Here is a 26,577-nt window from a genome sequence, read left to right as displayed (position 1 = left end):
GCATGTTAGCTTTCCTGGCAGAATACCAGGTGTCATTTGCATACTTTGAAACACTTTCAAGATGCAAGAAAGTTTAAAGGCTAGGCTTCTATGTGATGTTTCTTGGGTTAAATAAATGACTGATCTCAAAAAGATCTCTTTGCACTTTAAAACTACTGGGAGAAAAAATTTATATTAACAGGGCTGATGGCAAAACACAATCCTAAAATATGCGTTTTTTAAATATTCTAAAATCAAATACTAATTCCCAATACCAAGATCTGCATATATAGATTTAACTCTCTGCATTCAGTCATAATCTTTCTGTAAGCAGGCACCTAAATTTACCGTATGTACATTGAGAAGAACACACAAATTTTTATGACCCATATTAATGCTTAAACTTTGATTTTTTAATTGCAAACTGACTTTACTTTGTTTTAAAATGTCCTGAATAGAATAAGTACCAAGGAATTTCATAGCTTTTCTTGGAAGTCTTAGAATAATGGTTTTATTTCCAATTCAATTTTCATTAACTTGATCTCATACTTTAGATAAAACTGTGCCACTAAATTGTGCCAGAGTATGCTCAGACTTGGCTGCTTCTTTATCATTAGAAGAGCATACCCGACAGATCCAATATAGAGCTGAGGTCCATAGGTTTTGTTTTGTCACAATGATGCTAGCTAACTTTTTGAAAATTAAACTCTCCTATAAAATAAAAGGTAAAAAATTCTACTGTTGTATGATAGAGAATGTGGTTTTTTGTGGCATTCAGGATTTACATGACCAGACTGCTGTTGTAAGAAAAGGACACTGTCTTTACCACTTCAAGATCCAACTCAATATTTTACGCACATGAATCCTTTATCAGAAGTACTGATAATCCATCCATACATACAAAAGAGCAAGGTGTACCTGTTGTGAATTTGAAAACTGTCTTAATACAGTTTTCTTGCTTATTCAACAGTAAAATAATCAGGAACAGCTACAAAATATGATAACTATTCTTTGAGGACTGTAGTCAGTGTGTATGTCTCAGGCCAGTGTTTTTTGTCTTGTGGCTGTGAGGTCCCTTAGTATATTTCAAACGTTTCTATAACTGCATTAATTGCCTACTTTGAAGGGCTTGCTTTTCAAAGCATTATGCTAGCAAATCTTTAAAATTCCCATTTGAGCTTAATAAGACATTGTTGAGAAATTTGTTTAATGTACATAGGAAACAAAAGGAAAAAAAGAAAATGTACTCTATATAACTTAAACTTTTCAAAACACAGCTAGGCAAAGCTATAATGAAAGAAACTAAAAATGTACCTTCAGTATGCATTAAAATGAGACATCTGAATTTATGCGAGTTTCCTGCCTGATTACAATAAAACATACAAAATTAAATACATAAATATTAATTTTATGTACCACACAAGATGAAGAAAATGAAAGAACAATGTTTACATTTATGGTTGACTCATTAGTGTTTTATTATATGAAACACTAGGAGGCATCAGTTGGGTAAAAAAAGTAGTTCTTTTGAAAAATGCTAAGAAATTACCATAGAAGTTATCAGCTTTCTACTTTCATACTTCTAAATGTTAAAGGCTGTATGTTATAACTAAATTGTGCAAATAGGAAAAACTCTTTATTCTCACTGATAAATGACATATTTGATAATATAGGGACAGCACTTAATTTCTTGGCTATTTTCAAATCAGACTGCACACACGCGACACAATAGTTTTACAACACATTACATTTAAAAAATAATAGAATAAAGTAAGATGGTTTAGTTGTGTATAATTTTTGCTAAATCTGCAAAGCCCTGGCACATTTTAGGCACTCTTCTCTGCTTGTAAGCTCTTAATAGGGTTAAGTGCTGCGAATTTAGTATAGTCCTAGGCACTTTTTAGAGCCTAGGCACTTTTTAAGTGCTAGGCACTTTTAAGAACTTTTAATTGTGATTACAGGATATTATCTAGAGAAGCATATTTTTAAACAAATCCCAGAACAATAATCTACTACATTTTAATTTTAATTCCCCATAGTGGTGTATTAAACATTTTTTATAAAGTTGGTGTAACAATGCTACAAGTGGCTGTACTTTCACTATAAAGTCATACAAATCCACTAATGTCAAAATTGAGCTTTCCTTGCTTCAAATTGCCCTTAACAATGACTAAGCAATAGAGTTATAATTGTCTCATACAATAATCACTTAAAATTGAAGTGTGCCTTGCTATGCAGCAGCAATCAGCTTTTATCTCTGCCCAATCAAAACGACATGTGAACTGCCTAATCCTCTTTTCTAAGGCACATAAGACTTTGTTGCCACTGTTGGTTTTGCGAATCGCCCCTATAAGCTGGTCTGATTTCCTAAAGATGACAGATCTCAGTGAATAGACAAGCTCTACTGCACTGCAGTCAATGAGACAGTGACATTAAAGTGGAGGGCTGAAGACACTAGCTTTTAATCACCTGTCCACATGTACATTGATCATCAGTTCTAAGAAAATGACCTTAAAGTTGGTCAGAGAACTCAAATAATTACTTCTAAAAATAGTTTAAAAATGCAGGTTTTCAAATTTTCACTTGTACCACCAGTGTTTGCTGACCAAAGTTCTTCTGAATCCATTTTGCTTCTGATCCAGGATGCAAAATTCTATTTTCATCCTTTTCAAATACCAGAATTTTAACTCTGCTGCTAAGCTTGAAGTTTTCTAGCTTTTGGAATTAAATATATAATTTTTAAAATATTTTGTACCAAGTCATTACAGAGAATAAATGAGGATATACAAAATCTCTCTACTGATATCATGTAGAGAAATTAAAAAACTTAGAATACATCACAAATATAAGTGTTTTGGTTATTATTCAGAATGCTGAAGCAAGGACTATTAACTCTTTGAAATTACATAACACCTTATGTAGATTCATTTCCATCATCAGGGTTTTCGAAAAAATACCACTACACCTTACTTGATTTTTGGAATCATTATCATGTAATTTTGAATAACAATATCAAACAGGTAAAAATGGATCGCAGTGTATCAAACACCAAGCATTTTTTCTTTCAAGAACATAATAGAAATTAATGACTTCTTCCTTAATGAAATAACTTTAGCTGTCCCTGAAGATGAACGAAACTATCCTGGTGAACAACAAATTTACCTGTTATAGAGAAAAGTAAAATTAAAGAAATTAAGTTGGCAGAAGTATTCTATTCACAACTCCTTCCCAGTTCCTAAGTTTCTATATAATTACTTTAATCTACTGAATAATGAGTTACCAAAGTATCTCTTAGTCAAACTTTTGTGAGAAGCTTTGGGAAGCTTCATTTCTCTTTGTCTATAATATTTTAGGTGTTTTAAAAGACAGAACCATTTAAGAAAGTTACCTCTGGTTTTCAATATACATGTTGCAGGTAGATGAAAGGTTTAAAAAAAGGAAGAAAAATTTCCTGATCCCGTATTGGAAGAAAATTCACAGTAAGAAAGTATTTGCATGAATTTTCTTATTATGGTCCAAAACTTGAAGCTCAGGAACATAACTGTAAAAAAACGTAACCTCCCAAACTATTCATCATTTACTACCAATTTTAATAAGGCTCTTAAACTTAAATTTCCCTTTTTGTTGGTCAAATAATCTTAAGAAGATACAGACAGTATCTGATCCCTGTATGCTTTTAGAGGACATTGAAAGTGACATTCTTTACATCTTTGTCCTGTGAAAGCTTTGGGACAGGCGAGAGGTTTAGTCTCTTTGGGTCCTGATCCTGTAAATTGTTATCTCTGTGACTTGCTCGTTTTCACACAAGTAGTCTCAGCATTGCCAGCAGGACTAGTTGTGTAAGAACTGCTTGCATGAAAGAACCTTTCCAAGTTCAGGTCCCAGAACCATCTTCTCATACTACATAGAGCATATTAGTATAAATATATATGAACAAGTTTTTCAAATAAATGTATGTGTACAACCAGGAACATAGACACCTGGAACTAAGGGCCATTGTCTTAAGTTGTTCTTCAAGGAATTTTTCTGTTACTTCCAAAAGAACACAACTGTGGGCAGAGATTTCAGTGTTATGAATTGAATGTTATGTTATGAATTATGTACTCATTAATACAGAAAGAATAATATAATGGGTATTTTAAGAAAACTCATAAAGTAAGAAAGTTTTGCAGGTTTTGGATTTAATGTAAGGTAATTGAAATTCTGTAATAAGAATAGTTCACAAAGTAACAAATCCCCAGAGAAACCATTTGTCTTATCATTTGAATGGAAAATCAGTACATATGCAATACAGAAGTGCTGTAGTACTGGTTCACAGGTGGTAATATTTCCATGCCTTGCCCAGCATCTAGGGATTAGTTATTACACTCCATATAAACATCTTTACTCTTCAAACACAATAGCCAGGAAAGTGCTAATGAAAGAAATGTAATCACAATTACATCTAAAACAATTGGCTTATCATTCATCTTATAATCATTTAAAAGTAAAGATATGAAACTAGGACATTTGCCATTAAGGTGATGGTCAGATATGTGCAGGGAAAATTTTGTGTCAAAGCAATTATTTTCTGATCACCAGCAAAGTATCGGTAAAGTGCTTTTCTTTGTTTAATTCTCTTAAATCTGTAGTCTTAAATTGTGTATTACAGTATTTATTTAAGTATGCAATTATTTGGTAATAATTGTCATTATATACAATAAAGAAAATAGAACTTTTCTATAAAAGGCAATGCTTAGGTACCCACAATGATTCATTAGATTTTGTTTTGCACCATACTTCATTGCTTTTTTTGTTAATCATTATTATTATTATTATTATTTATTATTATTATTATTATTTTCTCTCTCTCTTTTTTTTTTTTTTTTTTTTGGAAATGGGATTATTAGCTTGTCTTTATACTTGTTTTGTTTTTCAGGCTGACAGAAAGTCACACTAAGTTTTATGGGAAATACTAAGTATTATAATAAAGTAATGCAACAATAATCTTGTAAGTCTCTCATGTACATTAAACTTTAAGTTAGCCTGTAAGCGATTAGCCTGTACTGCAACTACACCAGCTAGTTATGTAATTCTGATTATCTCTACTCCTTTTTGTTAAAAAATTTAAAGATTACTCAAAGTACTGTGTAAAGACCAAAGCATGCTATTCCAAAAGTGGTTTGCAGCCCATGACTTAAGTTCCCACATAAATACAAGGGGTCTTTCCATCTCAAATGTAAGTAATTCAGATGAAAGATGCACAAAGTTAAACACTTGCAAGCATGCACTACCTAAACTGAGGACTGAAGAGCCTGTGGTACCACGAAGTTTAAGAGCATTTCACTGAAACCTGTTTGTTTCCTTAGTCTGATAAATCAGAGTGCAAGCACTACAAGGTCATAGCTTTTAAATCAACTAAGAACTATCTAAATCAAATAAGCTTCCAATACTTCATAATATCAAGCACATAAATTATGTAAACTAACTTCATCAAAGTTAAAACACTTAACGACACTGATAGAGACAAGTCCGCAGTAATTTACTAGACAGAGATTTAACTATGTTACTTGTCTAACAAGTTACTTTTAAGCAACTGCACAATCACACACTAAAAAGTCTGCAAGCAATCTCAGTCCCAGTTCACATAAAATGACTGATACATTCTTCAAACGGTGATAGGAAATGTACCTAGGGTTTCTGTACCATGCCCACTATATTTCATTCCGACGCTGAATTTCACATGTACTTACATTATAAACAGTTAGCCGTTTGGCTGATCAGACTAGTCCTTCAGATATTTTTCTTTCATAGGAAAAAGAAAAAATCCCTTTACTTCTTCCAGCCTTAAATATTCACCACCTGGTTCAACATGCAGCCGCCTTGAATCACACACACAACCTTCAAAGTCAATCCAATAAGCAGCCAGAAGATGCCTGGAGTGTGTGTGTGTGTGTGTGTGTGTGTGTGTGTGGTGCGCGTGTGTGCGCGGCGTGGAGGAGGAGAAAGTGGCTGAGCTGCTGGTCGGATTAAAAGTAACCGGACTCGTCCTGAGATCGTCCAGGAAGGAAGTGACAGCAAGCGAATGGGAAAAGGCGAACAGCTCACAGCCTTTGTAACATCGCGGAGGGGAAGGGGGAGGCGAGAAAGGGATTCAAACTACACGCCAGATGAGGCGTCCTTTTCTGCTTTGCTTTCTTCCTCCCTTTTCTTCTCTTTCTCCGCGTTTCTATTTCTCTCCCTCTCCCACAATCCCAAACGAATGACTCTCTCCTCCCGAGACGGAGAAATAACCAGTTTCACTCTTGCAAAAAGGGGGCGGGATCAGATCCCGAAAGCGTTTTAATAAAACAAACATAGAGCAGCAGCAGCAGCAGCGGCAGCAGCTCCTTGCCCCTCTAGTCTAAACTAGATTGATAAATTGCTCCACTACACTACTTTAATTATGTATATGGTATGCAGAATAAATCACCGAGCATCAGCACCTCAATCAAGCACTTTTAAAATGATAATTGCATCTTGGGTGAATCAATCTTTCCATTCCTGACATTTTGCTAATTTTAGTTTTACGGTGGGGGTAATGGCATATGCCACACGCAAACCTAATGACATCTTTTATTATACAAAGCGAAGACAAGGCGGCGAGCCGGTGCGTGTTTTCCCCCTCCTGGCGAGGTACCGCCGCGTGCGGGGGCTGGCAGGAAGGGCTGCGGGGCGGGGAGGCGCGCAGTGCCCGCGGCAGCGCATCTGCGGCCGGTCAGCGTGGCCGGTCAGGGCCCGGCTGCGGGGCAGTGACCGAGCCCGCCCGCACGCGGGGACCTGCGAGGCCCAGGGTCCGGAACATCTCTGCATGTCGCACCCCCGGCACCCCCGAGGCGTCACCTCCGGCGTGGCTTCGCCTCCGGCGAGGAGGGGCGGGCGCCGAGAGGGGGCAGCCGGCCCGCGGCGGCCCGCGCAGTCCGGAGGGCGCCGACCCCTGCACCGCCTCCGGCGTGGAGCGGGGCTGCCGTCCTCCGGCACTTGCCCCCTCCCCCCGACACCTCCTGCCCAGCCCCTCGCACCTTGGCGGGGCTCCCCCTTCCGAGCCCTGCGCCTGCTGAGCAGTCCAACTTCCCCAACTCATCGGGCTCCGCGTCCCGCGACGTGAGGAGCGGCCCCGGCGCAGCGCCGGTGCAGCGGTGCTTCCCCTGCGGAGAGCGGCGGCCGGATCCGGGCCCGCTCGCCTCCTCGAGCAAGTCCGGGCCACGGGCGGCTGCCGGTGACAGTCTCGTTTCAGACTCACTCGCAGAAACGCAGCATTGACAGCACGCTCTGTGTGGACAGGGCTTTATTTTTTTAATAGGTCCAGTTGGTTCTAAAACTGGACTGAAAGGACTGCACTGTATGTGAGTTTGAATCCAGATTAAGCACATGCAGTAATTTCTGAGTAAGACTGGACCTTGCACATACTTGTCTTAATTTTTATGCAGATAGCCAACTTTTATGATCCTTTGGGAGCAGCAGGGGAGTTTGTAAAGGCACAGACTATTATTTCTTATGATAAATTAAGGTACTGGAAATAGGAACAGCACACGTGATAAAACCAAATGACTGAATTCAAGCACAGTGATAAATATATATTTAGGTTATTTTAATACAAGTCCTTGGTCTTACACTCTTTTCCCCCAGAATCATCTCATTGGGCCACTGACCTACTTCCAAGTATTTGACAGTGAATAAATACCTTTTCAGTTCCACTGCACTTTTTAAAAGATGGATGCTCAAAGCTTGGTTGGAGCAAAACAAAGCTCAGGTAGTTCTAACAAGCACCCTGCAATTGATCGCATTGCAAATCCCTAGAGAATACTGTGGGTTTCATCATTTCCTGGTCTGTCTGGGTGAGAGTGCACAACTCTCCATGAAGTGACATGCTACAAATATACCCACACCAATAATGACAGTGATACTGATGTGCCCAGAGTCACCTGGCAGCCAGATACAAGCCAAGCACATTGTACACGGTGGTGAGAGGCACATATTCTTGGCAGTGGCAGCAGAACCCAAAAAAACATTGAGAAATAAATACTTTCTCAGCTCAGGTCTGCTGTGAAGCACAGCAGGAAAGAAATACAGCAGTTACACAGGTTGTACCCTTGCTATGCCTTTTCTGCAGACAATTTTGGTCTCTCAGTGTGGCACCCAACCATCCAATAGTATTTGTATATTCTTAGTGGCAAAAATAGAAAATTGTGTTAAAACTTTGCACTTTTGTGCTCTAATTGAAACCTACTCTCATCTGCTTTATTTTGTGCAGGATGTGTAAGTTTTCTGGTTTCTGGTTAGTTGGTAACACAGCCCTTCAACTGGTAAGACAGAACATGAACACTGCCATATTTTGAAAGTAATTATTACAGTAGGCAAGTATTTCAGAAAATAAAAGTATACAGCAGTTTAGAACATCAACTACACCTCCATGTGGGCACTTGTGGTCTAATCTTTTTATAGTTGTGACCTTCACGTACTGGAGCACCTTAAAGCCATGCCAAGTTTTTGTCATGAGTACAATTCATCAAATTCATGTAAAGGACATCCTGATTTTTAAAACAGGATTCAGATGCTAGATGGACAAACAGATATAAGGGGAGGGATCAAAATTTGTCACTCATCTCAGGGTTAGATAAGGCATGAATTTATGCAGCATAATTTGAAAGGTTTAGGAGTTTTTTTCCTATCTTTGCATTTCATTTAAAAATCTGGAATAATTTCAAACAGTAAAAAAACTTTGTTCTGATGTCTGTTCTTGTACTGATTCTCCACAAATGCACCCTTTTCAAATTTCTGGCACAAGACTCAAATCTAGGCTTTTTTGCTGTCCACAGTCCATGTGTAGGTCCGCTCACAATTTTTTGTTCCCAATCTACCACCTGAGGCATGCAGTGTTTTAAACTATGAGACATCAGTCAAAATGTAATAATTATAAAATCCCATCTCCAAAGGTTTATTAAAGAGTGTACCCGAGTATCTCTTTCCATTACAAGTGTGATTACCTCAAGGTAACATTTCCTTTCAAGATGATTATCAAAGTCCGTTTTTGTTCTTTTGCGGATGCAGAACATATTTTTCCCTTAGGAGAAATGAGATTGCCAGTTTAAATCCTTTCATGGTGTTTAAACAGAAAAGCAGTGAGGTTACTATGAAATGATCCACCTCCTTTGCATCTTAACCCTGGGTTGGCTTTGTTTCTATTTTCTGTTTAAAGTTCTGCTCAAACCCATTCCACTCTACACCTCGCTCTCTTCCACCACCTTCCTGTTTGTACGAGCAATGCAGTATAACGCTTCTTCCCATGTCTGGCTGCTTTTAAACTTGGCCCACGCTGGGTGCAGCTCTTGAAGTGAGCTTTATGAAATTATTTTAAAGTGAGCTGGGGCGGTTGCCACAGCAACCCACCCTGAGAGAAATCGAGGCTATAGATTAATCTACCCCACAAGATTATTCAACAGTATTGTATTTGTTCTTCATTCATTCAGAATATTCCCTCAATCTATATGCTTTTATAATGAACAAAAATACATAAACTCAGATAATTTCAAAGCTAATAGGGTATATATTCCAAGAGCATAATTTAATTGCTTTGTAAACCACTGCAGTGAGATGACATGTACATGCTTCTTTGCAAAATAATTTAATTGCAAAAAAATCTGCAAGGTAGGCACAGATGGCATATTAACTTTAAATAAAATGGCATGCCATTACTAAAATGGTGTCATACCCATCAAGCAATGATTACAGAAAGCCTTTGTCACAGGTGTATCTGTAAGTATATAATAGAGTTTTGCTCTCCAGGTTTTGCTTTGAACAAAAACCTAAAAATAATAAATAGCACTTGGTAATATTAAATGTAAGGAATATTAAACACTCACCACATACACCCTCTTTATTGTCAAAATGATCCACCTCCAATGCTTTACTTAATCTTTCCCATAGTAGTTACTTCGGAGTTTACAATTCTTGTTCGGCACCTTGGATGTTTAAAAGCACAAAAGTAGCATATTATTAAAATGTAAACCTATAGTACTTCAATATATTTAAAGCAATTAATGAAACAATTTCTATAAAAAGGATACAAATCTTTGCTGATGTGCACTTAGGCCTATCTTACTTGTAAGTAACTTGATGTTTTCAGAAGCTGTTATAAACGCCATCTAAATCCTACCTTGGGGATGCTACGCTATCAATAAAATTACAAAACTATTGATCACAGGCTGTACTTACCCTCCAATCGGTATTTGTGTGTTGACATGCATTTTGGAAAACACAGCTATCTCGTTGTTTAATAAATGCCTGTTTAAAAGGCCAGGGTGAATTATAAAGTAGTAAAACTTGGCATATTAATTTTTTCCTTTTATCAAGGGCTGGTATGTGTGATGCCAACACCAGACATGCATCTCCTCGGCTCTGCTTTCAGGCAGGCAACACCAGGTAGCAGCAGCAGAACTTTTTTTTATCTCAAATATTCCTTTTTCTCTGCACCTGTAGTTGTGAAGAGCGGGTCCCAACCAGGACGACTGGTCTTGAGGGGCGACCTTTCTGGCCTCTGCCCCAACCCTTCGCACCTGCACACATCACTACCCCGGGCTTCTCATCATTTATTTATTGACTCATTATTTCTAGGTGCTGGGGCGCTCCTCCGGGTGCGTTGGTCGTGAGTCACGGCAGGAACAGGTACGACACCGGTCCCCTACCCCATCTCTTCCGCGGGTTTGGCGGCGCCGGGCGGGACAGCGAGTGCCAGGGGCTCCCGGGTCGCGCCGGCGCTGCCGGTGCTTTTTCCACCGCCCTCTCCTCGTCCCTGCTCCGACGGGAAGACGCTGGGGCAGTGCGGGGGCGGTGTAAGGCCGGCCGGGCGCCGACTGACGCCAGAGCGGGTGGTCCCGGCGAGGGAGGGCCAGAGGGAGCGGTGGTTGTTCCACTGCAGCTATGGCTGTGTGGGACTGGCCGGGATTAGGAAAGAGTTGGGAAGTCGAGACCAAAGGGTGGCTCTGGGGAAGGCTGCCCCGCGTCCCCCGGCAGAACTGCCCTTATCGGGCCCCTCCGGAGCCGGTTCAGAGCCTTTGCCCACGGCTCCGACCTCTGGAACAAGTGGGTGTCGCCACTATGGGAGGCCTAGACACAGCTCTGCAGTGCCAGCGGGACCCGGGTTGCCAATCCTGCCAGCTCAGGGCCAGGCTGGAGCAGGGGCTGCTGCCCGCCAGCCGCAGGAGGGTGGGTGGTGGGTGGTCGGAGCCGCGGTCCCGGGGCTTCAGAGAGGGCTGAAGTGGCCAAACACGTAGGGCCAGGCTCGGGAAGCTCCAGCAGCATATGGCAGTCCTGGGAATGGGACAGATCGGTGTCCAGCAGGCCGGTGTTGAAGCCGTGGACTGATGTTGGATGGAGGGCTTGGAGGTTGACTAATTGACTAATTAATACTGGGCATTATCTGTTAGTTTCCAGCCTTTTGGAAAGATGTTTTTTCAACTCCCCACTCCCCCTGTCCTCTACTAGGCTTTTTTTTTTTTTTTTTTCTTTTTTTTTTTATGCTCTCCTGCTGATATTTTCAAGGACCTTTGCAGGGAAGAGATTGATTTTAAGGGAAAAAGGCTGCCAAATGCGTTAAGTCAACAATGAAAAGGGGTTTTGTTTGTTTTGCTAAATTGATCCTGTTCTTGTAATCTGCAGTGTTTCATTGTTACTAAAGGCAGTTTCTGAAACTGTAGTTTGCAAGTTCATACTGTCCTTTAAATATCTCATAAACAGCTGCCCAAAGGTTATTTTTATCCAAGACTTTTTAAAATTGTAGTTTCTTTTAAAACTGCTTTCAGACTAGAGATAGGAGATAGCTTCTTCATAGATAAATACATTTTCTTTCAAGGATTAGGCATTACTAAAATTGTCCTAAAGAGTGCAAAAAAAGTATTTATTACCTTCTGAATGACAACACAGACTGATATTAGAATTAAATCTGAGTCTAGTGATAACCACTCTTGCCACACATGCATTTTAGAAATAAGTAATACTTAAGCTATGTATCTTTTTATATTTTTCTTCAAAATGAGACTGAAATTGCATCTGAAGGAAGTTAACATCTGTAGAAATCCTGAATCTCCTGCTTGGTGTGGAACATGGATGCTGTGGAGCTTATGTGGTGTGTCCAAAGGTCCCCTGAAGTCTGTTGAAATCCAGTGTACTCTGACAGGCTGAGATACTACAATGGAAGCTCAGCCCTATGCCACTGGCCACCCAGATCCCACTTCTGCTTCAAAATTAATCTCAGGGTATGTTCTAACTCCAGTTCCTGTACCGGCCACTTTCTCTCTGTAAGTCATTCAGAGATACTTATTATGGTATGACAATGTTCCACCAAATGTGTAGAGTTTGTATATACACATATGCAACTTAGGGGCACAACTCTTGTGGCCCATGATCTTAAGTGTAAATAAAGGAAGAATTTAACCTACTAACTTCTCCCTTGCTGAGATTTAGGGACTCCAAAAATCTGGGTCTAGACTTGCCTGAAAGAAAAGCATCAAGGGTTTTGAAGTTTTCAGTGCTAGTAAGAAATTGTCAAGCAAAACTTTAGTCTCAGACAAACTCAAAAGCTCCGTAACTAGTTTCAATTCTACATCCCTTCCCCAATCTCTTCTGACATAAAGTTAATTAGGTAAAATTTCAAGCTAAATGGGCTTTCTTTTTTCCTATGCAAATATACAAAAATAGATCAAATATGAGCTTAGAGTGGAACTTTGGAGTCAATTCCCCATCTTAATAGGGTTTAAGTACAGGAATATATTTGAAGAATAATCTTGGAAATGTTGTCATTTTCATGAACTGCTGTTCATCAGTCTGATAATTCTGCATCTTCACTTGCAGAAGCATCAGAATTTTTTTTCGAAAGCAAAGCGTTTGGTGGAACTGTAATTTATTTTATGGTTTAATACCTCTGTAATTAAAGTCTATCTAGATTATTAAACAGCCTTCACCCAAGAAATACAGTATCTTTACCATTCAACTTGATTGCTAATATAGAAGAGCTATCTCTCACAGCTTCTAGAATTGATGCAGAGGAAGATAATTTTGTATTTCATTGTTAATTTATGTGGCTTTATATGTCTTAAACCTCTGCACCATTAGCTGGGTGTTTCTAAAGAAGTTCCTGCTGGGGCAGTTCCTTCTACTTATTTCTAAGGGGAAAGGCTGTCAGAAATTGTTTCAGAATTAGCATTTAAGTAAGGACCACCCTTTTTATTCCTTCTACCACATTTATTTGTCCACGTGATTGTGTGCCATTGAATAAGGAAAATCTCTCTGTGATTCACTTTCATTTTGGAAAAAGCTGGGAGGGAACAGGGAAAAGCTTTTTTTAGGCTGCGCATTCCTTCTCTTTTCCAGAAATTGAATTGCCTGACTAAGGTATTGTGATATTTTCAGATATTTTGACAAAAAAATCCACAACCCAAACCAAAAAATATGATTGCATCCCCTTGCTCATTGTGTGACACTCAAGCTTTTGTCTATTTTGCACTGAGTGATGATGTGATACAGAAGCAGACAGACAAAGATGGCCAGAAAGGCCTTAATTAAGTATTCTGCAGCTGCTACAAATTAGATCAGCATCTGCATCTGCGTAGACAATGAAATTCACTGTAATTTTGAGGGCCAAGCAAAATAGAGGTTTGTTTTGGATGGAACCCTAGCCACAATTCAAACAAAATTCTGAATGAAACATGTTCCAGGGGAAAAAAAAGGTTGGTCAATTTCATCTCCTGAAAGCCACTATGGTTTCCCGTTCTGGCTTTAGACGTGTATTCCAACGTCACACATGAAAACACTTCTCTTACAGTATTCAAAATTGTTGATTTTTTTCCCTAAAAAATAATTTTCAGGAGTTTTCCAGATTAGACTTTGAGCTATATTTTAGGTAAGTGACCAGGTTTTTTTTGCTGTTTCTCTGACAATTTCCCTCTATTTCAGATTTCATACCACTTTCTGGAACCAAAGTTGGAGTAAATGATGTACAAATTTTAATGGTCAATGATCCAACCTGTTCTAACAGAGATATTTACACCATAAATTGAATATAGAATACAATAGCTATAGATCAGTACATGGAATGAGGGTATGAAGGTATTAGTCTCAAACTTTTTATACAGATATGCTTGCATGCAGATATCGAGAACTAATAGGCTATTCTGTTGATATTTTGACAAAATGCAGTGGTTTTATGTGTTTTCAAACTCTTCTGTACTGAATTCATGTTTTTGTTTTGCATTTGAACAGCTCCAAACCCAAGTGTTGATCTATAAATATGTTTTCTAAGCGCTGCTGTAATACTAATATCTCTGTTGTAAAAACAATAATTAATACAAATTTTTATTAGATGATTTAGAGAGGCCTTTTGAAAGTTGACAGCTCTTCTTGATAAGGGAAGAAGAAGTCGTAACTTCTGTGACGATAAACGTAATTGCACAAGAGTTGGGTCAGCTTTTAGATGTGATTGTGCCACTTACGTACATCTATTTAAAACTTCCATGAGCCCCCTGCTGTGATGTCATTGGTTATAAGTCTTCCCATGGAAGTACTTTAAAAGTTGATATTATTGAAGTTAAAAGGAAAAAAACCTCAGGTCATGTTTGGATATGTATTTTGGTTCACATTTATTTCATCTGAAGTTGCTGTTACTGCCATATGATCTAGTTTGAGCTTCTTTATACAGCTCATGTATGATGCAGACAGATTTAAGTTCCCATTTCTGGTCTGTTATGTTCTTGCAAGCCTGCACCAATCAGACCAGTGAGGTCCGATTTCAGCAATGACTTTACAGATAGCTACCTTAACATGGCTAAAGGAGAAGAAACCTGATTACTGAATCCAAGAAGTTCCTTGATTTGGAATTTTTTTTTTTTTTTTTTTTTAAATTCAATTAACTTCATCCAAATATGTATTGGAACTTCTTGAACTGACCTAGTATATTGTTAGCCTTTTTAGTTTTAAGCACTCAGTAACAAATAAATATGTTATGGTGGCCCTAGTATCTCTCTTTACATTTTAAATCTACAGCAGTTGGAAGGTCTGTGCTGTAAAACCTCTTTGTCTCTGGATGTGATTGAATCGTTTTCTTTGCTGTTGCTCAGCTAAAGGGGCAGGAGCTGGGGAACAGGTACATATTTGGAAGGGGTTTAGAAAATTTTCTAGCTCCTAAGTGAGACCAAAGGGTCTTTTTGTAGTCTACATATTCATGTAGGGGAAGATAAGACAAAAGGAATATAGGCAGAAGTAACTCAAGAGGACTGTTGCTAGTGGAGATAGAAGGGTTAAGAATTTTTGGATGAGGAGTTCACATATCCTTTTTTGCAGATTAAACTAGCAGTTTAGAAGTGTTTAAGGAGTGGTTTCTCCTGGGAACAAAGGAACCAAGTGCTTCTTTGCCCTAAGTGGGAGCCAGTTCCCTTGTATTCCTGTGTATTTTCTCATTTCAGTGAGATTGAGGTGGGGTATTAAATGGCTAATGAATTGATTTAGTGCAAGGACATAAAATTAAATGGCCAGATGTATTTTCACAAGGATAGGAACAATCTCCTGATATACAGGTAGATTGTTTCACAATCTCTTCTATTTTTCTCAGTATTAATGTACTCTTTTATAATTATTACACACATAAAAAAATTGTTATTACCAAGCATTCTTTCTACAATAATTTTAAATTCAGGAGATGGATTGATATTAGGGAAAGGGCTATTTGCATATAGTTATATAGGACTTTAAAAAGTAAAGGAAAAGAATGAATGGTGCAGGTACCTATAGCAAAAACTATAGGAAGCACCCATTTTTTATACTTCTCTATTGTTATTTTTGTAGCAATAAAATAGAGAGAAATGAAAATTATTGGGGGAGAGTTTTTTGTTAAAAAAAGAGCCAAAACAGAAGATCAAATGTAGCGACCCATAAACAGAAAGGTTTATTTTGCAGGATTAGTACTTAGCAACTGGTTATCATACTGCTCAGCTTTTAATTTTTTTGCCCTGACAGATGATTCTATGTTTTGGGATACAGCGCATCAGCTACATTAACATTAGATTGAACTTCATATGCCATAAGTACAGCTTCTAAGTACCTATGTAGAACTAGTAATGCTATATAGCTATACTTATGAACAAAGCTGTAATTGCTGTTTTATTCATCTATTATTTTATTATTTTAAAAATTATTTCCTGTGCAGTTATTTTATGTGCTTCCAGTAAACTTGTGTATGTTAGCTTAAATCTAGATGTTTATTCTTTGTATTTATTGAACTTGATTTAGAACCCAGTGCCTTTAGAGTTATGCATAGAAAGCACAGTGCTTTTGTCTTTATTGGAGATTTCTTAAGTGGTGCTTTCAGAGCTTGTCTCATAATGCTTAGTTGCTTTCAAAGGAACAAACCCATATCTGACTATGCAATAGGTTGTCAGTACTTTAACTGGAGAAGACAACTCCCGTTAACTGTTTGTGTACCTATACACTGTGACAAGGGGTATACTTTGAGACCTATCCTCATTACCTAGTTTATGGTGAGTGTAGAGTGCAACAGCATATTTGAAATGGGATAGGAGGGTGGAGCTCCAAGCAGTCATGGAGAGTGGTGTGTGAATGCATCTTCACCTGGGAATGAGCCACAGTGGGGTGCAGGGGTGGAGAACAGCTGCAAAGCCATCCATTTGCAGTCACCAGGACAGTTCAGGGGCATGGAGCCCTCAGTCAAGGCTCCAAGTGGCTCCCTATGTCGCCAGCACACTGGCAAAGAGGAGAGTTCTCCACTACTCCTAATGTTAGTCAGATCCTTTGATTTCCATGGTGACTGTCTTGGACAAATAACCAATTATTTCTGAACAAAAACATTAATTAATGAAAGTCCAAGAAGAAAATTATATGCCTTGTTTAGAATAAGATTTTGTTTACTGTACCAAGGGAAAATAATTATAAATTTAAAGTGTGTATTAATTCATATATATATTTGTGCATACACACACGTTATATGCACACGTATACATGTATATATGCAAATACACTTTATAATAGAAATACAAAATGGAAAATTTTCATGTTTAAAATACTCTTGTATAAAGAGGTAATTAAGGCTATTCATTCTACTCCCTTCCTGATTTTTTATCAGTATCTCATCTTCTTATTTAACTTTTATATGGAACTTCATTGCCTTTGGTGGAAAGTGTCCAGTTTTCACCAGTGTAAGTAGAAGGTCATGAGATGCTTTTAAAATACCACATAACAGTATATGAAAAAATTTAAATTAACTTTTGAAGAACACAATCCAGACTGTGGATCTCCTAAAGAGATTTTTGCCAAAGCTTTGTGGTCAAATCCCATTTTTTATTTACATGCACTATGGAAAAAACTAATACAGATATCCTCCTGCCACTAAGACTTGGATTTACTGGAAAAGACAAACATGTGGTTGAAAGCTGAGCTACACTGTAGCTTTTCAAAATAAAAATGATAAAAAGATAGTTGTAGAAGAAATTGTCATAGTTTACAAAACAGACCACAGAGGTCTTAGTTAATAGGGAATAGTTGGTACAAAAATAAAGGAATGTACCAGGCATTTTAGGGGTAATTTTGTTTCTAACTGAAATAGTTATAAAGTTTCAGTGCATTAAATTAGGTGTCCCTATTACTTAATCTGTTAGTACTTCATTAATAACAGAATAATTTCAGAATTTCACTTAGTATGCTGAAATCTGTTGACGACAGAAATAAGAAACCAGAAAGTCCAATTAAGGACAGTCATTTAAATATAATGGTCTAATGGTGATAATCTCTACCTTTTGAAGCATTAAACAATCTTTTTCTAGAGAAGGAAAGCATCTTTCATTTCACAAAATACTCTTTTCCCTCAGTGAAATACAGAATAATTTACCTGTAATTTCATGAAATTATCCAAGAGTTTGTCACTTTATTTACTGTTTCTAAGCCTTTAAAATCAATACAGTAAAATGCTGATGAACTTAGAATATACAGAACTAAAGGCTCTAAACTACAGGCTGTATGTTTTTCTTGTTTAGTGTGGCATGTACAAAGTCTAGTTAGCTCCAGGAACTGCTATTACTATTTACTGAGTTCATATTTAACAGTGCTTGGTTTTAATGACTATTTAGGGGATTTGGTTTCCATACATTACATGTTATGCATGAAACAGCAGAGTTTTACAGGCACTGCTCATTTTAAAGGCTGATCTAGTTTTGGAGATTTCATTTTGTTCTATATTTCATACTTGATCTTAAAGTGTATATTTCATATTTAGAAGTTTACTTTATGCTTTGACTAGTAATGTTTTATGCTATTGGCCTTTTATTCTCACATACAGCAGGATATCTTTGCAGCAAACAAAATTGTGATTATTTTAATATAGCACATTCCAGAAACAGAAACAACCTCTTCTTCATTTTCCGGTCTCTGAAAATGAAGAAAATGGATGAAAACTATGCCAGATTTACCTCTGCTGAGGTAGAACTTCCCTGTCAATTGTGTGGCTCCCACACCAAGCAGCCTAGCAGAAACAAAATCAAAGATCATGGGTGTTTGAAAGGTCATTATTATTCAGGTATTATTGTTCAGCCTAATCTTAGACTATGCATTGCTGATATATAATTTATTTTGATATATAGGGAAGACCTACTACAGAAATAATCTAAAAGTATATTGACATGTGATTCCTTTTTCTCCCCCATTAGTGCCTTCTATGCTGCGCAGTGACTTGTGCCTATGTAATCTGTTTGCTGAAAAAGATTCATATGGTTAAGTTTTCTGTCTGTTTACTCAAATAAATGTTTTCAATTTAACACAACAATTTGTAATGAATACTGTGAAACACAGTTAAAAGAATGAATTCTTGAAATAGAAGTAATAATAAAAATGCTTTTCTCCCCTTGAAAATATTTATTTTAACATGTGGTCACATTTTCCTGCATTTTTGCATTAATTGAAATCTTATTGTTCTAGGAAAAAAATAATTTTTTTTCCCCCATCATGTAGTTTCCCAAATCTTATGCAAATTAAAGAATACACACACAGACATAATTTGTGGTTTTAAAACAAGGGAATGTGTAAATTCATATCTTTAAAAAGCACCGTGTCAAGCTCTGCTCTCATGAAGCCTCTAGCTTACAATTTACATTTTCACTTTAGTATAAGGCAATGGTTTTGTGTGATAACCCTTTGATTGTCTTGTAAAATGCTCTAAACAGTGTTAATTTCACTCATTTATTACAAAGGAAACTTAGTTGATGTTCAGAAGGAATGTCTAAGCTCAGAATGGTTGTTGAAGCTCCAAGCAGTCTACAGACAACAAATCCTTTTGATTTATTTGGGAATTATCAGGATAACTCATTTATTTTTAAGGAGGAAGATGGAGAGTACAGAGTACACCCTCAGCCAGCACTGTCTGGCTTCTGCTGTTCCTGCATGTAATCCTCTATGTCCTTTCCATTCAGAATCATAGAAACAGTTTGAAAGAAAGGGACTATAAGTATCCATTTAGTTTAAATAAACTTTTCTTGGCAATAGAAGCTAAAATCAAGCACTGTATCAAGTTAAATGAAAGCACGCTACAAAGCTTATCTGCTTTCTCTTGAAGAAAGCTTTGTGAGAGTAACCATGAGCCTGGAGCTGAATCACTGTGGCAAGCAGAACATTCCAAAGACATAAGAATAATTATTTAATAAGTTTTTCTATTAAAACTCACCAGTGCCCTTCTGCTTCTCCAGGAAGTTGTACCCGTCAGCACCTGCTGAGGGCTTTGTTGATCAAACTGGCAGGTAAAAAAAATTCCTGTAGAATAAAGCCAGACCAGCTGGCTTTGAAGAGAAGCCCCCCCAGTTTGGGTTGTGTTTGCCTCACTCACCCTCTGCTCTGCAGACCCGGGCTTTTTCTCCTTTGGATGTTGACCTGTAGGCAGCATGATGTGGGCGCACAAGTGTCTGGCAGGCCAAGGTGCACCTGCTTCTGTCACTCCCAAGTAAATTTAGCTGTAAAAGGTATCACTGACAAGCAGACCTTTGTCAGTGCTGGCAAATAAACAGAGCATTGCCATCCCCCTTCAAAAGTACCCTGTAAGTTAAAATGGAAAATATCTACTCGGTCGTCTTATCCAGTAACCAGGAATTGCTTCTTCAAGAAGAAAGAAGGACACGAGGCTCGTATATGGCAAAAAAGTTTCCTCCTTTAAATAGATGTTAAAATCACATTATTCCAAGGAGAATCTATGAACAAGATGAGATTTTGTTCTATTAAATGTGGCTGGAAAAAAACTTTTTTAAAATGGGAACACACCACACAGAAATTTCAATTCAGGTTATTAAATTGTGCTAGGTGTTAAAATTGATTGTATTTCTCTTCTGTAACTCATTGTGCTTTTTTGTCCAAGAAGTGTTAGAAAACTCAAATGTATCATGTAGAAGATATTAATCTCATTCCCAAAATTAGAAAGCATACAGAATTGAGAGTTTGAATTTCAAAATTACATGTTTGTAATACTTATGTTGTGGTTATCCAGGAACCAGCCACTTTTAAAATGGGAGTTAAAGTAAATGGAGGCTCTTTTGAGAGAAGTGATCAAAACTTGTTATGCTTGTCCTTATTGGATATCTATAATTTACTCATAATAGGGGTATTTATAATTTATATCTGCCCCTTGCCTTTTTTTTTTTCCTTTTTTTCTTCCTGGAGATGGCTTCTGGTAATTGAAAGAGAAAGGTGTCGTTTGCACCAGTGTGTCTTCTCACAAAATTAAAAAGAGTCACCAACATAGGTTTGCCAGGATTGGTAGCATACCCAGATACTCCATTTTCTACTTGAAAACTATGCCATAAACTCAAGTGGCTTTAAAGAAAAAATTTCCATGGTGTCTACTTTGCTCTAATATGCTATTTAGAAGGAGCAAAATGTTCCTTCTAACAAATGAGACAAAAATTGTGGGTCAGGAGCTCTTTGTAAGATAAACAAGGTTCCTATTTATTTACTTGTATAAACAACCACTCACCAAGCTGTATGTCTCTGCAGGGGCACCCTTTCAGATAGAAACATGGACCTTATTGGCATCATCTTGTAACCATGGAAACATTTTAAGTACCTCTCTCTCAATATGTACTTCCCTTATTCAGGGTTTAGGAGCTGAGTACCAAATAAGTAAGTGTTTTTATTATTTTCTTTGTGGAAGCTTGTTTTGTGGGGTTCATATCTGTCATAATAAAGATCTTGTACTTTCTTCATGTTTGCTAAAATAAAGTGTTTAGTTTCAAGTCTCCTATCTGCTCTAATTCTTAGATTAAAATTAATGTTCCAAAAGTCCTAATGAATGGAAATTCTGAAACTTCTCGTTATTCATTACTCTTTGAAAAACAAGGATCATAGTTCACATTATCATCAGACTTAATCACTGCTCTCATTGCATTAAACTAGTCTGGTTTTTCTGTGTTTCTGAAAAAGAAATAGGGAAAATAAATAAGAAATCAGACTATTTTCTCTTGGCAACAGCCATACCCACCTATGTCACTGTTTAGTAGGTCATGGAATTGTCTTGAAACTGAACCAAAAGAATGAAAATAAAGGAGCTTATTCTGAGTTTTTACACAGAAGTAATTGAAAAGCAAAATAATAATTTTTCTTTTAAGATGTGTCTGCCACACTTCTTAGTTAAAATTTCAAAGCATAGAGCTAAGAGAAATACGGGATTTTATGTCTCTATATTTCCATGCAGAAAAAGAAAAATTGGCATGAACTACATTTATTTTCAAAACTATCATTCTGAAGAAGATCCTTTGCAGATCAAATGTAGCTATTTCAACACGGCCTTGGCTCAAATTCAAGACTCTCTTGTAATTCCACCTATTAATTGGTACAACTGATGCACACTTTTAATGTGCTTTGATTTAAAAAATATGAAAATGGGTTATTGCTACCCATTAGTTAACATCTTCTATGTATTTTTAAAAAATCCTGCCTTAATTTTGTTTATAAAAAGCGTTTTCTTCACCTGAGCCAGGCTGTAACAATAGAATACTTTATTAACTACAACTGCTATCAGAAAAACACACTTCTGTCTGCAAAGATCCAGTACTTCTCACTGAAATCCTACTGGTTTAGAATCTTGGTTTGCTAAGATTGTATCCCTGCATATTATTTTCATTTACTACTGTTACTGTTTTTATTTGCCCCATTGTGTCCACAACGCAGTCCTTGATGAGTGCAGATAACACAAATGACTTCTCCACTGATTAGGCTGTAGTATTTGTGTAGAAATTCTATAAAACTTTGTTATATGATAAAAATTGTTACCTTTTTACATGCCAGATTCTCCATATCAGGTTTATACTTTTATTTATGGATATCTGTTTACAAATGTGCAATCATTTTATTTACAAAGTATGATCATGGTGTAGGCAAGTTGAAGCAGCCTGACCCCCTGTGAAAACCTCAGTGAGTAATCTTCCTGTGGGCTGGCCTGTTTGCTCTGCAAATTGCCACATGAGACCTAGGATTGTGATTGCTCTCAAGAACTTTTACTCTGAGCCAACTAAGCATATCAGAGAGGTGAAACTTTCAGCCTCCAGAGAAGGATGCAGCACACATGGCAGTTTTTTCATTTCCCTTTCATCGTGTGCCTGACCTTGTTACAAGGTCAAGGTTGCTGGGGTACTAAATGGGGAAGTAGAAAGAGAACCTAATCTCTACTCAGCCCTCTATGTGTTCAGCCTGAGGTGGACGAGCAAGCTCTGACCTTGCTCATCATCCTGAGCAAATAAAACTTCAGTTACACACTTGAAGGATTGCTCAGGTGCGCTGCAAAATACAGTGAAAGTTTGGCTTAACCCTGCTGTTTTGAAATGATGAAACTTAGATTTGCCCTGTTGACTCTATGTAAGTGGCAAAAATATAATTCTTCTTAGCCACAGATCTTGGGGAGAGAAAGGGATGAGGAAAATTGGTAGTGGTATCTCTTGGGCACATAAATCTTCATCTAAGTAATGTTCTCAGCTTTATGATTTTTGGCTTTTTAATCCAAGATGTCTTTTTTTTCCCCCTAGCATTTGTTAAAGAATCACTTCCAAAATGCTAGAAAGTCAGCCTGAGCATATTGCAGATAAAATCTGTCTCCCTTCTCCATCACGCAAAATAGAGATTCAACATTTGGCCTATATTCAGTTTTTCAGGTGCTAAAAAGCTATGACAAAACTGCACAGATCGTATGATAATGGGCATATTATACAACTCTAGATCATCATATGCCTAACTTATTATTACTATTTTAGTTTTCCACAGATCACTATTCTAGTGAAGTACATCAACTTAGATGTACTTTAGAAAAATAAAGGCTAATTTAATGTTTTATGAATTTATAGATCAAATACAAATAAGTGGGAAAAAAACCAGGAAAAATTTAGGAATATGGGAAAGAAGTAGGTAGTATTGCTGTGAAGAGTGAGCTGAGTTGTGTGAAGGCTCTTATGGATCATCAGCAGAATAAAATGTATACAAGGAATTATACAAGGAATAGAATATCCTCCTCTTATTTTTGAGTTATCACAGCAAAAACAAGCCTAAAATTCTGAACCTTACATGCCCGAAGCACACCCAAATGAAAAGGACTGAGAAAGAAACCTGACTGACTAAAAAGCAGCTATGTTTGAGGAACTTGCACAGAACAAAATTGGTTCAAATTTGGGCTCGAAAATGGGTAGGAGTCTGCTTCCACTGGTAGGAGCAGAGATTTTCCAAGAGGGAAGTACACAGTTACAGTAGCAAGGTGATGGAGTGTGAAATTCCCCGTTCATAAATTTACTCAAATAGGTGCAATACAGCAGTAAATATACATGGACAAATTTGCATGTGGCCTCCCCTGTATCACTGTGCAAACTCTGAAAGGACAAAGGATGTAAATATACATTTGGCAAGTGAGAGAGAGAGAGCAAGGTTATATGGGTTTTCCTGATACAGAGGAGGAACTGAACTTTTTTTCCTAAAGAAAAAGTAAATTGAAAGGTATATAGACAGTAGAGGTATGGTAGGAAAAGGGTCAGTTTAGCTGCAGCATTCTGAACAATTTTGAGAAAAGAATGTAGGGCACGGTTAAGGTAGATAATGTGAAGTATCTGTCCATTTAAGTGGTTGTTTGCAATGGTGGTGAGCCACATTTCACTGCAATGAAGATCTATATTTAGGAAAGAAGTTGCATAGTAAAATGCTGGAAATAGGTAGGTCCATAAGTTATGAAAGAGAATGGTTATGAAATACCTCATGTAGTGAGGTAGAGAAGGAAACAGAGGGAAGAGACAGTGTTTAAGTAGGAATAATTCTGTTCATGTCTGTGGCTGTTTGTAGGCAGAGGCAGATGCATGCTGTGCAGCAGAAACAGTCAGATTTGGCATAAATGTAGCTGAAGGCAGGAAAAAAGATAATCACAGAATCATAGAATACCAAGTTGGAAGGGGCCTCAAGGATCATTTGGCCCAACCTGTCTTGGAAAAAGCATGTCTATGGGGGTGGGAGAAAAAGAAAACTTTGGAACATGCTTCTCTACTTTTTCAGTTTTTATGCCCTAAAGTGAGAACAACTTCTCAAAAAAGAAAAATAAAAGTACTGTAGGGGAAGTATAGGTGAGTGAATTAGAGAGAAGAATCTGATCTTTCAGTGAGTTACTGATTCTGCTGAAATGCTGAGACAAACATATACACATATGTGCAAGCACCTCAAATGCTCCTATTTGTAGATTTTGTTTAAAAAGCGTAACAGAAACTATGGGCAGAATTTATTCATGTAGTCAGAAGTACTTTCTGACACATGCATGAATACTGGCTAGCCAGTGTGCTTGTGTAATTCAATATGAGAGGACAGGGGCAGTAAGGGAGGAGATGACATGGCAGTGCCCAAGTTTGGCATCTCAAGTGCAGCAGCCTCTGTGCCACTCTGTGAAGGCTGTAGCACTGCCTCAGTCACATGAGGTTCACATAGAGGATACACACTAGGTACATACCTGTAAGGTGACAGGCTGATGCCATAAGATAGCTGGTTCCAGGAACTACAAATACCTAACTCACAACAAGCCTGTCTTGTTATGTTCTCTCACAGTTAAAATAAAAATAATGAAAAACAATTCTGAGACAAATATGAATGCATCTATACCACTGGAGTGAAAGCAGTGTGAGCAGCTACAGTCAGGAGGAACTCGGGTATGTATATGCCATTATTTTAAATGTACTCCAGGATTCTGTCAACAGAGAAAATACATGAGAACTTCCCCAGGAATGTTTACTGCAGAACAGTTAACACTGACTATAAGTTACTTTAAAGTAATAAATTAATAGTGACCTTTTCTGCCAAAGTATGGTTTGTTACAGACTGATATGCTGTTTTGTATAACTCTTTTACATAGTAATTGCCAGTATAGTTGCCCAAGAATTGAAATGTAAATATAATAGGGAGTGATTCATAGACAGTATCTAAAAGCAAAACAAAATCCTCAAAATGTTATGAGGTTTTAGAATGAAAACATTTTAGTCCAAATCAGCAATATGGTGTATTGTCAAATTAATTATTTGAAAAGGAATATTTATAATAAACATTGGAAAGGATCAGTGAAATAAGGTTTCACTAAACATTCCCAGTTTCATGTAAAAATGATTCAACTCCTCTTCCCACAAGTAATTTTTCATATTTTTCTGTTGTCTCCCAAACTCATAAAAAGCTACAGTTTTATAAGTACATTCTGTTCAATAGTTAAGAGATTTATTTTGCATTTGTCCTGGTGACTACAAAAGATGCTTATTAATAAATGAGTAAGTGGGCCTCCTTTATTTTTAGTGCTTTGATTCTACATGAACAGTTGCTTTGAAAGCTACCATTTGAGGTGGTTCCAGTACCACAGACATACACAAGTTGTACTGAGATTTTTCATTTTTTGTGGGTTGTCAAATTTCAACCATTCAAATTTAAAGTTACTGTTTTGGGGTATGTACCTTGTGCTGGATTTTCTATAATGATTTAGCAGTAATTTGAAATGAGCAGGAGGAGTGGTATTCTAGATTATGTCTGTTAAGAAAATATGTAAAATTGTTTCACTGGGAATTGCTAATAACTACAGATTTTTGGAATAATGGAAGAAGTTCAGGGATCATCTTAGTAATGTACCTACTGTCTGCTCAAAGAGTGTGTCTGCCAAAAAGATGTTTGCCAGGAGAACATCAGGTTGTGTATGCTTGTCTGAGACTTCAGTTGGAAAACTGGCACCAAAGAGGGGGAGTGATTAAAATCTGTTGTCATGCCTGTATGCATAGAGCCAACTTGGTTAGAGCTGCATGTCAGCTAATTCTGATATCTGTGGTATTCTAAACACCTAACATTATCACAGAATCTGAGCATTACTAAGGTGTGTATGTTTTGCATTGTGTATGGATTGATGTGCTGGCTGCTGGCTGCTCCCTACCTGCTTGGTCGCAGTTTCTAGTACAAAAGGAGGAATATACACATTGTTTCTTCTCTCTTTGCACCTTTTTCCTGCTCCTTGGAATGATACAGAGAACTAACTTCACCTTGATTTTCTCTCTTTGTCCCACC

At 37.5% G+C, this 26,577-nt stretch overlaps 1 protein-coding gene across 15 annotated transcripts in view; it reads right to left on the bottom strand.

The window, feature by feature from the left end:
* MEF2C (myocyte enhancer factor 2C) overlaps positions 1 to 19,801 on the bottom strand; it is a 136,466-nt gene extending 116,665 nt beyond the window's left edge. For 8 of the 15 annotated variants that reach the window (XM_048290835.1, XM_048290836.1, XM_048290839.1 and 5 more), the window contains exon 1: positions 5,712 to 6,229. The gene's annotated coding sequence lies outside the window, so the exon portion shown is untranslated. Of the gene's footprint in view, positions 1 to 5,711; positions 6,235 to 9,860; positions 9,960 to 19,711 lie in introns of those variants that run through there. The other 7 variants (XM_048290848.1, XM_048290844.1, XM_048290847.1 and 4 more) reach the window with 4 other exon arrangements.
* Positions 19,802 to 26,577: the final 6,776 nt, after the last annotated feature.

Source organism: Corvus hawaiiensis, chromosome Z (assembly GCF_020740725.1).
Source record: "Corvus hawaiiensis isolate bCorHaw1 chromosome Z, bCorHaw1.pri.cur, whole genome shotgun sequence".
Taxonomy (NCBI): domain Eukaryota; kingdom Metazoa; phylum Chordata; class Aves; order Passeriformes; family Corvidae; genus Corvus; species Corvus hawaiiensis.
The sequence above is the reverse complement of the archived record's forward strand: the minus strand, read 5'-3'. Positions and strand labels throughout refer to the sequence as shown.